At 45.6% G+C, this 13,765-nt stretch overlaps 1 protein-coding gene across 1 annotated transcript in view; it reads right to left on the bottom strand.

The window, feature by feature from the left end:
* CAMK1D (calcium/calmodulin dependent protein kinase ID) overlaps nt 1-13,765 on the bottom strand; it is a 1,232,225-nt gene that overhangs the window by 866,841 nt on the left and 351,619 nt on the right. The gene's annotated exons all lie outside the window — the stretch shown is intronic.

Below are 13,765 nucleotides of genomic sequence, written 5' to 3'. Positions count from 1 at the left end.
GCTCTGCTGAACACCTGTGAAGAATTGCTCGCACATCTTGACTCTAACTCTCCTGCTGTTCTCATTCCCCTTGACCTCTCTTCCGCCATTCTATCCTGATAAAGCGACTCCAAGATACTCTTGGTATTTCATACCGGGCACTGGATTGGTTGACCTCCTTCCTCACTGATTGCCAATCCCAGGAGCTCCTGGGATCCTTCTCCTCCACCACCACTCTCTTTACATGTGGGGTGTACCCCAGGGCTCTAGCATCTCGCTTTCAACATCTACCTCGCACCTCTGGTTCACCAGATTTCTGCTTTCACTCCTCATTTCCAGTGTTACGCAGATGACACACACCTCTTCTTCAAGCTCCCTTCTTCCAATGCCCTTCCTCCTCTATCATCCCTGACTGCATGTCTCTTATTCAGTCTTGGTGCACCTCCAATGACCTCTATCTTAATGCCAGTATGACCGAGATTCTTCCTATCGAGACGCCTGCTCCCCGTCTCCCTCCTGCACTCTGCCTCCCTCTATGGGCTCACCTCTCTCCTTCCACTGAGGCCAGAAATCTTGGGGTCATCTTTCACTACTCTCTCTCCTTTACTCCTCCCATCTTGGACCTTGTCAAGAAAGCCCACTTTCAACTTCACCTGCTTGGAGGCATTCTTCCTTTCCTCACCTTCCCCCAGAAGCTCAACCTCTCTAGAGCTCTGGTCCTCTCCAGACTGGATTAATGGAACAGCCTCTTCCTCAACCTGCCTCTTTCTTCACTCCGTCCTCTTCAACTAATACAGAATAGGCATGTGAGACTTATCATTGGCCTCAAGCCCTGGTACAGTATCTCTCCAGCTCTAAAATCTCTCTACTGGCTCCCAACTGCTGCAAGGAGCCAATTCAAGGCCCTTTGCATCATTCACAAGGCTATCTGGGCCCTGGGGCCACGCTACCTGCAACTCTCTCTCAGTAAACACTCTCCCTCCAGATCCCTTCGATCTACTGTTGATCAAATGTTTCTCCAAGCAGAGGGCTGGGGCGTATCTCTCCACAGCTGGCTCCCTCCTATGGAACCACCTCCCTCTCTCTCTCTCTTGAACCGGAGCACCTCAAGTTCTGCAAACAACTCAAGACCTTTCTCTTCTCCTCCTCCTTTCCTCTCCCCCTCCTGTGCTAACCATCCCCTCTCACGCTGAGATTGGCAGCCCGGTCCCGGAATAGTCCTATTGGGTAGGGTACTGGTCTTCTGTGCAATCGTCACCAGCAACCCCCCCCCCCCGGTCCCCTGAAGGGCCCTCTGGGCCCACACCAGCCTTTGGGTGGATCGTCTCCACCCCTGCACAGACCTGTTGCGCCCCTCAAACAAGCACCTGTTGCACCTCCCCCTGGGGGACCCTAATTAGCACTTACCCCTTCCCTTTTTTCTCTCTCACTGCTCTTGCATGTTCTGAATGTCACAAGGCCTAGTAGAGCGGCTGTTTGCTTTATTATTTATACATTGTCACTTCCATTGTTTATTTGCTGCCTTGTCCCCTCCCCTCTGCCTTGTGGCGCTTTGAAACACTGTCTTGTTGTGCAAGCGCCTTTTAAATAGCCAATAAATAAATAAAATAGTGAACATAGTGCTTCAACATGCAATAATAACTGAGTCCCTGTGTACAGTGACAGTTCAGACCCAATTAATCAAATGATCTAAACCACAACAAGCTGGTGGCAGAGTTTCAAAGTCCTATCTCCCCCGCGAGGATGGAAGGGCATATTATCAACTGCAAAGGAGGTTAAAAGCTGAACACTGCTAGAATGTTTTCCCTGAAAATGTTTGGCCATAGGATAGGAGGGGTCAACTGTTCTAATGGCTCTGAGATGTTGTAAAATCCGAATCGAATTTTAAGCTTGCAGGGAGTGCTTCCCATGTACCATTTATTGCATGGACAATTCAGCACATAGACAAGAAACATGGTATTGTATGTAATATGTTGCTGTATGGTGCGTGATGTGGCCAGTACTGGAGGCGCACATATGTTCGTGGAATAGCATGTAACATGTGACCAAACTTTACATTTATGACACTTGATAAAAACAACTATTTGTTGGGACAACTGGCCACTATCCCATTGATATCCTATTGATGGAAGGAAGAAAGAGCAAATCCTTGCCCATTCTCAGGACATGGCATATCTCTGGGAAGAAAGAGCAAAGGAGAGATCCTTGCCCATTCTCAGGGCATGGCAGTGTCTCTGGGAAGAAAGAGCAAAGGAGAGATCCTTGCCCATTCTCAGGACATGGGAGCGTCTCTGGGAAGAAAGAGCAAAGGAGAGATCCTTGCCCATTCTCAGGACATGGCAGTGTCTCTGGGAAGAAAGGATAGATCCTTGCCCATTCTCAGGACATGGCAGTGTCTCTGGGAAGAAAGGATAGATCCTTGCCCATTCTCAGGACATGGCATATCGCTGGGAAGAAAGAGCAAAGGAGAGATCCTTGCCCATTCTCAGGGCATGGCAGTGTCTCTGGGAAGAAAGAGCAAAGGAGAGATCCTTGCCCATTCTCAGGGCATGGCAGTGTCTCTGGGAAGAAAGAGCAAAGGAGAGATCCTTGCCCATTCTCAGGACATGGGAGCGTCTCTGGGAAGAAAGAGCAAAGGAGAGATCCTTGCCCATTCTCAGGACATGGCAGTGTCTCTGGGAAGAAAGAGCAAAGGAGATATCCTTGCCCATTCTCAGGACATGGCAGTGTCTCTGGGAAGAAAGGATAGATCCTTGCCCATTCTCAGGACATGGCAGTGTCTATGGGAAGAAAGAGCAAATCCTTGCCCATTCTCAGGACATGGCAGTGTCTATGGGAAGAAAGAGCAAATCCTTGCCCATTCTCAGGCCATGTCAGTGTCTCTGGGAAGAAAGAGCAAAGGAGAGATCCTTGCCCATTCTCAGGACATGGCAGTGTCTCTGGGAAGAAAGAGCAAAGGAGAGATCCTTGCCCATTCTCAGGACATGGCATATCTCTGGGAAGAAAGGATAGATCCTTGCCCATTCTCAGGACATGGCATATCTCTGGGAAGAAAGGATAGATCCTTGCCCATTCTCAGGACATGGCATATCTCTGGGAAGAAAGAGCAAAGGAGAGATCCTTGCCCATTCTCAGGACATGGCATATCTCTGAGAAGAAAGGATAGATCCTTGCCCATTCTCAGGACATGGCATATCTCTCAGAAGAAAGGATAGATCCTTGCCCATTCTCAGGACATGGCAGTGTCTATGGGAAGAAAGAGCAAAGGAGATATCCTTGCCCATTCCCAGGACAAGGCAGTGTCTCTGAGAAGAAAGAGCAAAGGAGAGATCCTTGCCCATTCTCAGGACAAGGGAGTGTCTCTGGGAAGAAAGAGCAAAGGAGATATCCTTGCCCATTCTCAGGACAAGGCAGTGTCTCTGGGAAGAAAGAGCAAAGGAGAGATCCTTGCCCATTCTCAGGACAAGGCAGTGTCTCTGGGAAGAAAGAGCAAAGGAGATATCCTTGCCCATTCTCAGGACAAGGCAGTGTCTCTGGGAAGAAAGAGCAAAGGAGAGATCCTTGCCCATTCTCAGGACATGGCATATCTCTGGGAAGAAAGAGCAAAGGAGAGATCCTTGCCCATTCTCAGGACATGGCATATCTCTGGGAAGAAAGGATAGATCCTTGCCCATTCTCAGGACATGGGAGCGTCTCTGGGAAGAAAGAGCAAAGGAGAGATCCTTGCCCATTCTCAGGACATGGGAGCGTCTCTGGGAAGAAAGAGCAAAGGAGAGATCCTTGCCCATTCTCAGGACATGGGAGCGTCTCTGGGAAGAAAGAGCAAAGGAGAGATCCTTGCCCATTCTCAGGACATGGCAGTGTCTCTGGGAAGAAAGAGCAAAGGAGAGATCCTTGCCCATTCTCAGGACATGGCAGTGTCTCTGGGAAGAAAGGATAGATCCTTGCCCATTCTCAGGACATGGCAGTGTCTATGGGAAGAAAGAGCAAAGGAGAGATCCTTGACCATTCTCAGGACATGGCATATCTCTGGGAAGAAAGGATAGATCCTTGCCATTCTCGGGACATGGCAGTGTCTCTTGGAAGAAAGAGCAAAGAAGAGATCCTTGCCAATTCTCAGGGCATGGCAGAGTCTCTTGGAAGAAAGAGCAAAGGATAGATCCTTGCCCATTCTTAGGACATGGCAGTGTCTCTGGACTATCTTCCTAATTTGTTGGGGAGCAGTGAAATATGTCACAATTAGGTGGGTGTCCCCAGTGTCTTGTTCAATCATTCCTCAATTAATATTTAACCAATGATCCCTCTCCAGTTTTCTGGCCTTGACAGGGTCGGACTGGCACAATAAATAGGCCCGGTCACCCAAAAAAAAGTGGCCCACCCCACGCCTCAAAAAAGTGGCCCACCCCTTGCCTCACGACCCTTGACCTCTGATGACATCAACAGAAGTGATGTCATTTGACCCCACCCCAAAGTGACATCCCGGGAAGCGATGAAACAAGACCTTTCACCCTATGACAAAACAGGAAGTGGAATCAAATAGCATTGTTCCGAAGTCCACTAAATCACTGTGAATCCAAGCAGACGTCCAAGGCCAAATGATAATATGGTATTGTATAGCACTTACGCTTAAGCTCCTTTTTATACAACAAATATGCATACAATATCAGCCAACCTGTGTTGGTACTCATTTATTGACCTAAGAAGGATGAAAGGCTTTTTTCTTTTTTTCCAAACCGGCCCAGGTGTGGCCAGAAACCGGCCCCCACTCTCCAGGGACGATTTTGGCCCGGCCATGGGCCGAAAGGCCGAGGGGCCAATCACCACTGAGCAACAGTCATCAAATTGAATCCGATCAGAACAGTTGCGATGATAACATTTATATATATATATATGTATCCCCCAGCCCCTCTCTTTTACTCTAACTTTCCCTCTAAAGTTTCCTTTCTTTCACTTAACCTCTTCTTTCCTTTTCCCTCCTCTTCTCTCTCTTTCTCCTGTTCCCTTCCTCTCGCTGCAACTCCAGCCTGTTGATGTGCCGCCTGGCTTCTGTTTTGTTTTTCTAAGCAGGCAAACTTCTCTTGCAAGTCGCTGCATTGTCTGTTTGCTGGTGAGCTCCATGTGTGGGATCCCAGGACAGTCAAGTGTTACCCAAGTAAGTCAAGTTGCGTGTGTGATCTTGATGAAGGAAAAGGCCAAAGCCAGATGAAGCTCGGCGGGTTTTCTGGAATGAAATGCGCTGTTTCTGAGAGTCTGCATTTCATTACTTTATAATCACCATGTATCCTCGACTAGACCGCATGCCTGTCAAAACACAAAGCATCGTCACACCTACACGATCATGCTTATAATCCTTTCTTAATAATAATGATTCAGGCTTCACAAAGCCTTACAAGTGGATTAGCACCCACCGGTGTGATCTTGCCACTGCAGCCAGGACACAGCCGGTTCCAACACCTGAATGGGGAAATTCTATTAAATACAAGAAAGTAAAGCACAGGCACACACGGCTTAAGTGTGTGACTAGTCCATGCCATGTGTACACTATGAAATACACAAATAGCTTTTCTAAAGTGGCACTGCTTTGGAGCATAGCCTACTGTACCCATCCTCACATTTCACGAAAGTAATTTAATACTAAATGTTAAAAGCAAAATGGGATTGGTTTGTGGGCAGATCTTCAAAACCACAGAACAGCGAAAGAGACCAACAAAGAAAGAGGATTTTAATTTGTTTAGGCAATGGATTTGGAAGGACTACAATGCTAACACTTTTCAACAAAGACTAAGGACTGGAATATATAACAACACCCACCAATGAAGAAGATGGTCTAAAATGGCGCAGCTCACAGACATAGAAGACAGACTATACATTAGAACGACATGATTGGTAAGTCTTCAGGGGTTGGCTGATGGGTCTCATTTCACCATGTTTTGACCAGCTACAGGAGAAGATAATGGCCTACAACCAAGTTTGCAGAGGGTCATAAGTTGGGAAGGGTCTTATCCCAACAGATAATGACACATCCTGCGGTCTATTAGGCTAATAGCACATAGTGGTAGTAGAAGACAAGCCTTCTCTTCCTAGGCCCCAAGAATATGCAACCTCCTCCCCGTCGGCATCAGACTCGCCCCCACAATTCAGAAAAGAACTCAAGACCCACCTCTTTAAGGAGTCACTCCTCAACACCTAGGCCATTATGTCGCCCCACGCCACCTGACTCGCTAGACGCCGTCCGCCCCTCTCCTCCTCACCACCCTGTACAGCTGTACCCCTCCTCTGTGCCCCTCTGTACCCCCTGCTGTACATCTGTTGTGTTACCTGTGAAAATCTCTGGGTTATGCATCTGTAGGGTTGTATAACTCTGTAAAGTGCTCCGTTGCTTCTCGAAGCTTGGTCCCCGCTCAATAAATACCATAATAATCATTTTTTCAAAAAATGTTTTACTTATTTAAAGTGCATTTGGTTGACAAGCAACCTTTTCACACTAGTACATTTTTAATAATATTTATTACATGACATCATACACTTTACATACGTTAGCAGCAGAAAAATCACATTAAAAACGATGAAATAACGTTAAAAAGGTATGGTAATCATATCACACAAGTACAAACCCTGTGATGTGCAATAAAATCACTGAAAACACAATTCATTTAATAATATTAAATTATTATACAATAATATTAATAGAAACACATGTTTTGGAGATTTGGTGCTGAAGTAAACCATGTTACTTTAATATCGGGTAAAGTAAATAGGCAACTTAGTACATTAAATGTGGTTTTATTTTGTAATATTGAAAAAACAGTTGCCCTCATGAAAAGAATTTTAATTGCAAAGTTGGTTTAATTGAAACAGGTTTAACATGAGCGTGCATTTTGGTGTCGTGTAAAAGTAAACGGGTTCTCTATAGTAAGGAGAAAGAATGTTCTCATTTTTTGGCGTTCTCCTTCATCTGTTAAATCTGATGTTCCAGTAAAAAAAGCTCTTCTTAGAGAGTGAGTGTCTTCTTGAGAAAAAAAGACCTTGCCTGGAAATAGCATTGTTGTTTCCCTGTCTGCATTTCACCCCAGCATCCATCCCAGTAATCAATGGCTCTATCGTTAAACCATACTCTGGCTTCCCTCCAAGTAACCAATGACACTATTGCTGAACAATACCCTGACATCCCTTTGACTAAGCAACGGCACTATCAATCTATGATACCTGGACATGTTTCCAAGTTATCAAAGGTGCCATCGATGAATGATACACCAATATCCTTCCAGGTGACCAAGGCGCTATCAAAGGAGAATGTACTCACTGTAATGATCTTTCTATGGATTCTTCTCTGCAGATTCTCCATCTTGATAGATATCCATCATCCAGCTCTGCTGTTTGGAAACTTTTCAACAAGGTAGTGGACCTTGACTCGGCCGTCGATATGTCTTGTCCGGCTCTCGATCGTCTGCTCCGGAAGTGACGTCAGGCGTTGTATATATAGCACCTCACTACGCCCCATGCTTCAGTTCCTTCCTTTTTTCGCCCCTGCGTTTGAACGCTGCAGAAGGAAAAACCACAGGAGGAGGCTAATCAGCCATTAAAAAGTTTAAGAAGGGTACATCCCAACAGGGTGATCCCCCACAACAATTTTTTTTTTAAGAATGTGACAGAAGCGGTCCTCCAAGAGCCATCACCAGATGCCTTCTCATTTAGACAGAAGCGACAACCCACAGAACTTTCTGAGCAGGGATGGATGGGAGGGTCGATGAGGAATCTGCGGGAGAACAAGCCATAGAAAGATCATTAAGGTGAGTAATTTCTCCTCAATGGATTGTTTTTCTCCCGCAGATTCCTCATATTGATAGACTCCCCAAACAGTTAGGATAACGGAGGAGGGCAGAAAGATTTAAACCAGTAGATTCTGTAGAACCGTCCTACCAAACCGTGAATCAGCTCCCCGCGCAACATCCAAGGCACAGTGCTTGGTGAATGGCGCTTTCCTCTTTTAATTGTTTCATTGTTCGCTCATTATCAATAGCACTCCCCTTTCAAGTTCAGGAGTGTATCGGTCTCATTGAAAGAGCCCAGTTAGGTTTACAAAACCGAGAGCCAGGCCACTGCAGCAGTGACCTCAACATGATAGCACTGGTTATGCGAGGCCTCTCCTCTGAAGAAAACTAGTGGTTATGAGCTGCTGACGGGTCCAGTGCCACGCCTACTGCTGGAAGCAGAGCACAGCCAGTAGGGTCGACGACGCTACTAACCCAAAGTTACTTAACGTATTCTATTGGGAGGGTGTAGATAAGAAAGCGATCCGCGGCTTTAGAAGAAACGACTCTTTGCCGTCCCCGGGCTGCCAGTGTGCAGCTCTGGCACTGCACCACACTATTCTCAACGGTGCTACATGCCGGCCCATCCAAAGAGTTTACTTCCGGGCACTGAATCCTTTCCTGCTTTGACCTGTGACTTAAGGTCTCTAATCTGTCGCCTGCATAATAAACATCCCCTTTTTCTGGCAGGTTGCATTTGCTTGTGTCTGTGGGCAGTTCTTCAGAGATGACGGCCGAGGTTCGGACGGGAACTGGGAGGCACTCTGGGATCCCCACTGTTCAGCCATTCCCTTGCTATACTGGACACACCCAAGGATAGGGGTCTCAGCTCCGCCCCCTTCCCCATGGACACATTGAATGATACAGATGTGCAGACAGTGACGCTCCTGTCAATCTTCAGCCATCACACCATGTTCAGGCCTCCAGTCGCTTTACCAAAACAAGCATTACCCAAGCCAACCGTGTTGGCTTTTGTGTAGCCTGGGCTAGGCATTTGTCAGGAATTGCCATAATGGCACTGCCTGTCCATAGGATAGCTCAGCTGGGACATGTAGCGAGTGCCTGGTTATAGGATAGCAGTGCATGGGACATACCTATTTAATGTCTAAACACAAGCCAAAACTATTGGCTTTGCCAATGCTTGTTTATTTTCACTAGTAAGGTGTGCTTGGTAGCCACTTATAAGCCAAAGCTATTGCGCAGGAGTACCGCTAGGGAGGAGATCGGATGTGCGGCGGTGCACACGTTGTGGAGTTTTGAATTATTACCCAGTCATTCACTGCCCATGGACCTGCTAGTCCATATGGCTATTCCTGTCCACTGCCTGCCTTTCCCCACCTAAAACACATTGAGCTAGCTCTAGCAAGCAGAAACATAAAACTTTCTGCGGTACAAGGCCTGACAGTTTTATTCTATGCAGTCTTGTATGAGCAAATAATGGCTTCATTGTAGATGTAAATGAACACCTGGCATAACAAAAATGTCTTAACCAAGTGTGCTTTCACCCAATTGATTTAGACGTGCTATGTGTGCCCTCACAACTGTTATTTGCACTGAATTTTTGTTAAAGGTCTGCTCCACTTTAGTTTGGGGCAGTGAGAAAGAGAGCATCTACCAATGAACAGCAGACTGGTGGAGAGCACAGGGGCAGGCGAGTGATGGGTGTTCTGCAGGGGTAGTGTGATTAAAGCAAGTGATGACCAGAAAAGGGAAAATAATGAGAGCTTTCTAGCGATTGATTTTTGGAAGCTGATTCTGTAGTTCGCCAGGAATGTATTATTCCAACCAAAATATAGAAGGCACAGAGTAGGGAGAGGATTGTCAGGACGATGATGGTGACTCAGTCTCCGAAGCACACACCTGGCAGCTGCATGGATGCGCCGCTATTCCTCGCAGGTCTCTGCAGCACGTGCCTCAGGCTACCCTGGAGTCAGGGGCACAGTGTTAAAGGGCGCCTCTGAAGCCTGGAGCCATGCAAGGGCAGGCTGCAGGCAAAAGCTGGTGCTTGCACATCACACACACACACACATATATATATATTATATATATATATATATATATATACACATTCAAGGAAAAAACCTTCAGGTGAGAATATAACGCAAACAACCCTGATATTCAGCTAAAGCCACTTTAACTTCGCACCCCGTGTTACGCAGCCTATGACCACAATGATGACATCACAGATGACATCACTGATTCCATCACTAATGACATCATCTATGACATACACACAAGTCAATGTGTTAAAAAACTGGATACTATTCAAAGATTACTTTTACTTAATACAGTATGTGTTTTGTTTCAATTTTAACACGTTAATCACTTACAAAAGACACACAGAAAGAAATATGCATCTATGTTCATGTTTTCAAGCACATGTTGAATTTTAAAACTTCATTTCTTTTCGATATATATATGTAAAATTGCTCTATATATCGGTATAAAGTTTAGAAAAGCAGTCCAGTGAGACTGTGCCTCACCAAACACAGAGTCCAAGAGCCAAGGATCTCCAAGCATCCAAAAATATACTTTATTTAGATAAATGCCATGGACAAAAGAAAGGTAACGCGATAACGACGCGTTCTGCGGCAAACTGGCTGCTTGTTCATGTTACAGGTGCAAACACAAAGGAAGGACATATAATATATATATATACATTTACAATAATATTCACTTTTTTTCAATGCCCATGCATGGAAATCTTAAAATGCATCCTAATACTTAGTAGTACTTAGTAGTTCCTTGTTTTAAAGCACTTCTCATGTCATTTAGAAAATGATAGGTGTACACATTTTTCTTACAATTGAGTAATTGCAGATGTTTATTTTAAATCGTAGTAAATAATTAGGGTTCAACATGTGTCGCTTTCTTTTTATTTCTACTAATTCTTTTTGTAAATGTATACACAGATGATATGATAGTCAACCTGTCTCAGATATATTTGGCACAAACAGGAACATTCTGAGCAGTGAACTATTTATAAGTCAGATATCGTCTTTCACCAAAGGACAACAAAGGAAAGCTTCACACGCAGTGATATGATGCATGTGCAGCTCTTTACTGTTTTAAACAATGTACTCATTCTAAAATGCCAATATCACACATGTACAAACGTAAGGGTGCTCTAAATATGGGCAAATATGCAGAGTGATCTTATGTCTGATGTCATATATGATGCTGTTAGCGATCACACCAGTGATGTCATCAATTATGCCATAGATGATGTCATTAGTTATGTCACCAGTGATGTCATCATTGTGGTTATAGGCTGCACAACAAAGGCCACGAAGTTAAGATGGCTTTAGCTGGATTTCAGGGTTTGTTGTGTTCAGTTCTCACCTTAAAGGCCCTGCAACTAAAGTTTTTCCTTGAATTTCAAGGGTTTCGCTATTCCATAGATTTTTTCCAACACGTGACCAGTCGCCGCGGCCTACGGCCGTGACCTCTGTGTATTTTAGAATACTGCCAGACCACGAGCCATGGCCTTTGGCCATGGGTGGTGGGCACGGCCACTCTATATTTTAAAACACTTGCAAACCATTGCTCAACGACATTCTTCAATCACAAACTGATTTTGACCTGTTCTGACAGTGGTATTGGTATATATAAAAGATTACAGGCTTTGAGAACTCACAATATTTTTAGGCAATGCACAGTGAGATTACATTATTTGCCATGGATCACACACACTGGTTAAGCAGCGTGCTACAAGCCCCTAGTTTTATGGCCAGCCTCTTGGTGACTATTGTGATACATCACAAAACCCCCAACTAACTGCATGTAAGCAGCACGAAAAGGGGAAAAAATGACCGGCTCCACGAATAACATATGTCCAGGTACTTTTGCCCCCATAGCCAAAATCAAAAGCTGGCACCCATGAATTTATGCGCAGGAAGTGCACATATATCTTAAAGGGAAATATACAAATGTAGTTCAATTGACCTTCCCCCTAGAAGAAAGTGACCAGGATGAAATAGCATTGGACTATATAAATAAAAAGTCATGAAAACCAGAAAAATAACCGGAGAAGAAAGTTTCAATAAATTTGCTGGCAAAGTATTGAAAGGTGCTCTGTAGGGAGAGGAGATTCAGAATTTGAGCTAGGGCTCCACATTCCATCAAGGATAAAAGATTGATCCCAGTAGTGAGCTAGAGTGTGAGACTCATGGGTGAGACTCATGCTGAATCTAGTAGATGTCAGTATTGAGAAAGCACAGAACACATGCCAGAAAAATGAAGGTTTTGAATTTGGCATTGCATAACATGATGTTATCACTTTGCATCACAACACCACAGTTGTGGGCTGAGTTGTACTGAAAAAACATGAGACTAACATACACTAACCACTAATATCGCCTACTAATATTCAGAGGAAGTCCGTTCATGACTTTTATATCAAATTGGTACAGATTGATAAACCCAACATGCAAGGTATCTCGACCGTGCAAGGTTAGCTTGGAAATGTAATAAATAAAACATGCAGAATTAAGGGTGCGCTGTGTTTGAATGAAGACGTGATGAGTCAGAATTGTGGAATGTGAAATCTAGTTTTGCTCAAAACTAGCTTATTGTTTAAAAGACTGAATGCAGGAAACAGCACAGAGATGGAGCTATTTGCATCTGTTAATACAGCCAGGATACCGGTCCAAGGTGGCAGGCAGGACACATATTTCTTTGGAACTTTCCAAAGGGAGGTGGCTTTTGATGAGCACACAATGTCACTATCAGAGCCATGCTGTGTTTACATTTTCGTTAAGGGAACATACACCAGCCGGCAGATCTCCGGGATTGATTTTCAGTGATGTCAAAGGCGCTGTCCTTCCTGGACTATCGTTTGAAGCATGGGGACCTTGCTGGTGGTGTGCAGGCTTTCCCTCAGAAGAGTGTGGGCTGAGCTGTCCTAAGCATGAAGGGGAGCAGGCAGATAAAAGAAGACGCAATGCGAGCACTGTCCAGCCGGCTGCCGTGAGGGTGTTTCGCAACGGCCGATCTGAGAGTGAATCCCAACCTTGCTCTGTCTGGGCACACATTGAACCAGACATCTTCTAGGTGAGCATGAAAAATATAAACTAGTTACGCGACCCCCAGCCCGTGAAGACCTGCTCTCTAACCTTGACTCTAACACTCCGTGTGTTCTCATTTTGCTCAATCTCTCTTCTGCCTTTGACACTGTCAACCATGCCATCCTGCTCAACCACCTCCTTGATATTCTGGGTATCACTGGTCAGGCTCTGGCATGGCTGACCTCTTTCCTCTCCAATCGACCCTCCCAGATCCAACTGGGGTCCTTCCTCTCCGACATCTTTTTCTCCACCTGTGGTGTCCCTCAGTGATCTAACCTCTCTCCCTGGCTGTTCAACCAGTATCTGGCACTCCTTGCCCATCGCATCGTCACTCTCTGCCCCAACTTTCAGTGCTATGCGGATGATACCCAGCTCATTTTCAAGCTACCCTCGGCCTCCTCTTCTCCTTCCCTCATCTCGGACTGTCTGTCTGCTATCCAGGAATGGTGTGCCGCCAATGACCTCTGCCTTAATGCCAGTAAGACTGAGATTCTACTCATCGGCACACCCACTCCCTCCTTCCCTGCAGCTCTCTGGCCGGTCTCTCTTGGCCCTCTTCCTGCTCCTACGTGCAAGGCAAAAAACCTCGGCGTGATCTTCGACTCCACACTCTCCTTCTCTCCTCACATCTCTGACGTCTCTAAGAAGTCACACTACCAGCTGCACCTCCTCAGAGGTATTTTTACTTTCCTCTCCTTCCCCCAGAAGCTCACTGTCTCCAAAGCCCTGGTTCTCTCCAAGCTGGACTTGTGTAACAGCCTCTATCTAAATCTGCCTGCCTCTACTCTCCGTCCTCTGCAACTCATCCAGAACAGGACTGCGAGGCTTGTCCTTGGCCTCAAGCCCAGGGACCGTATCTCTCCAGGGCTGAAATCTCTACACTGGCTCCCAGTGGCTGCGAGGATTAAG

Source organism: Ambystoma mexicanum, chromosome 12 (assembly GCF_040938575.1).
Source record: "Ambystoma mexicanum isolate Mex_15411 chromosome 12, UKY_AmexF1_1, whole genome shotgun sequence".
In the NCBI taxonomy this organism is placed as follows: domain Eukaryota; kingdom Metazoa; phylum Chordata; class Amphibia; order Caudata; family Ambystomatidae; genus Ambystoma; species Ambystoma mexicanum.
This window is presented reverse-complemented; position numbering and strand designations above follow the sequence as displayed.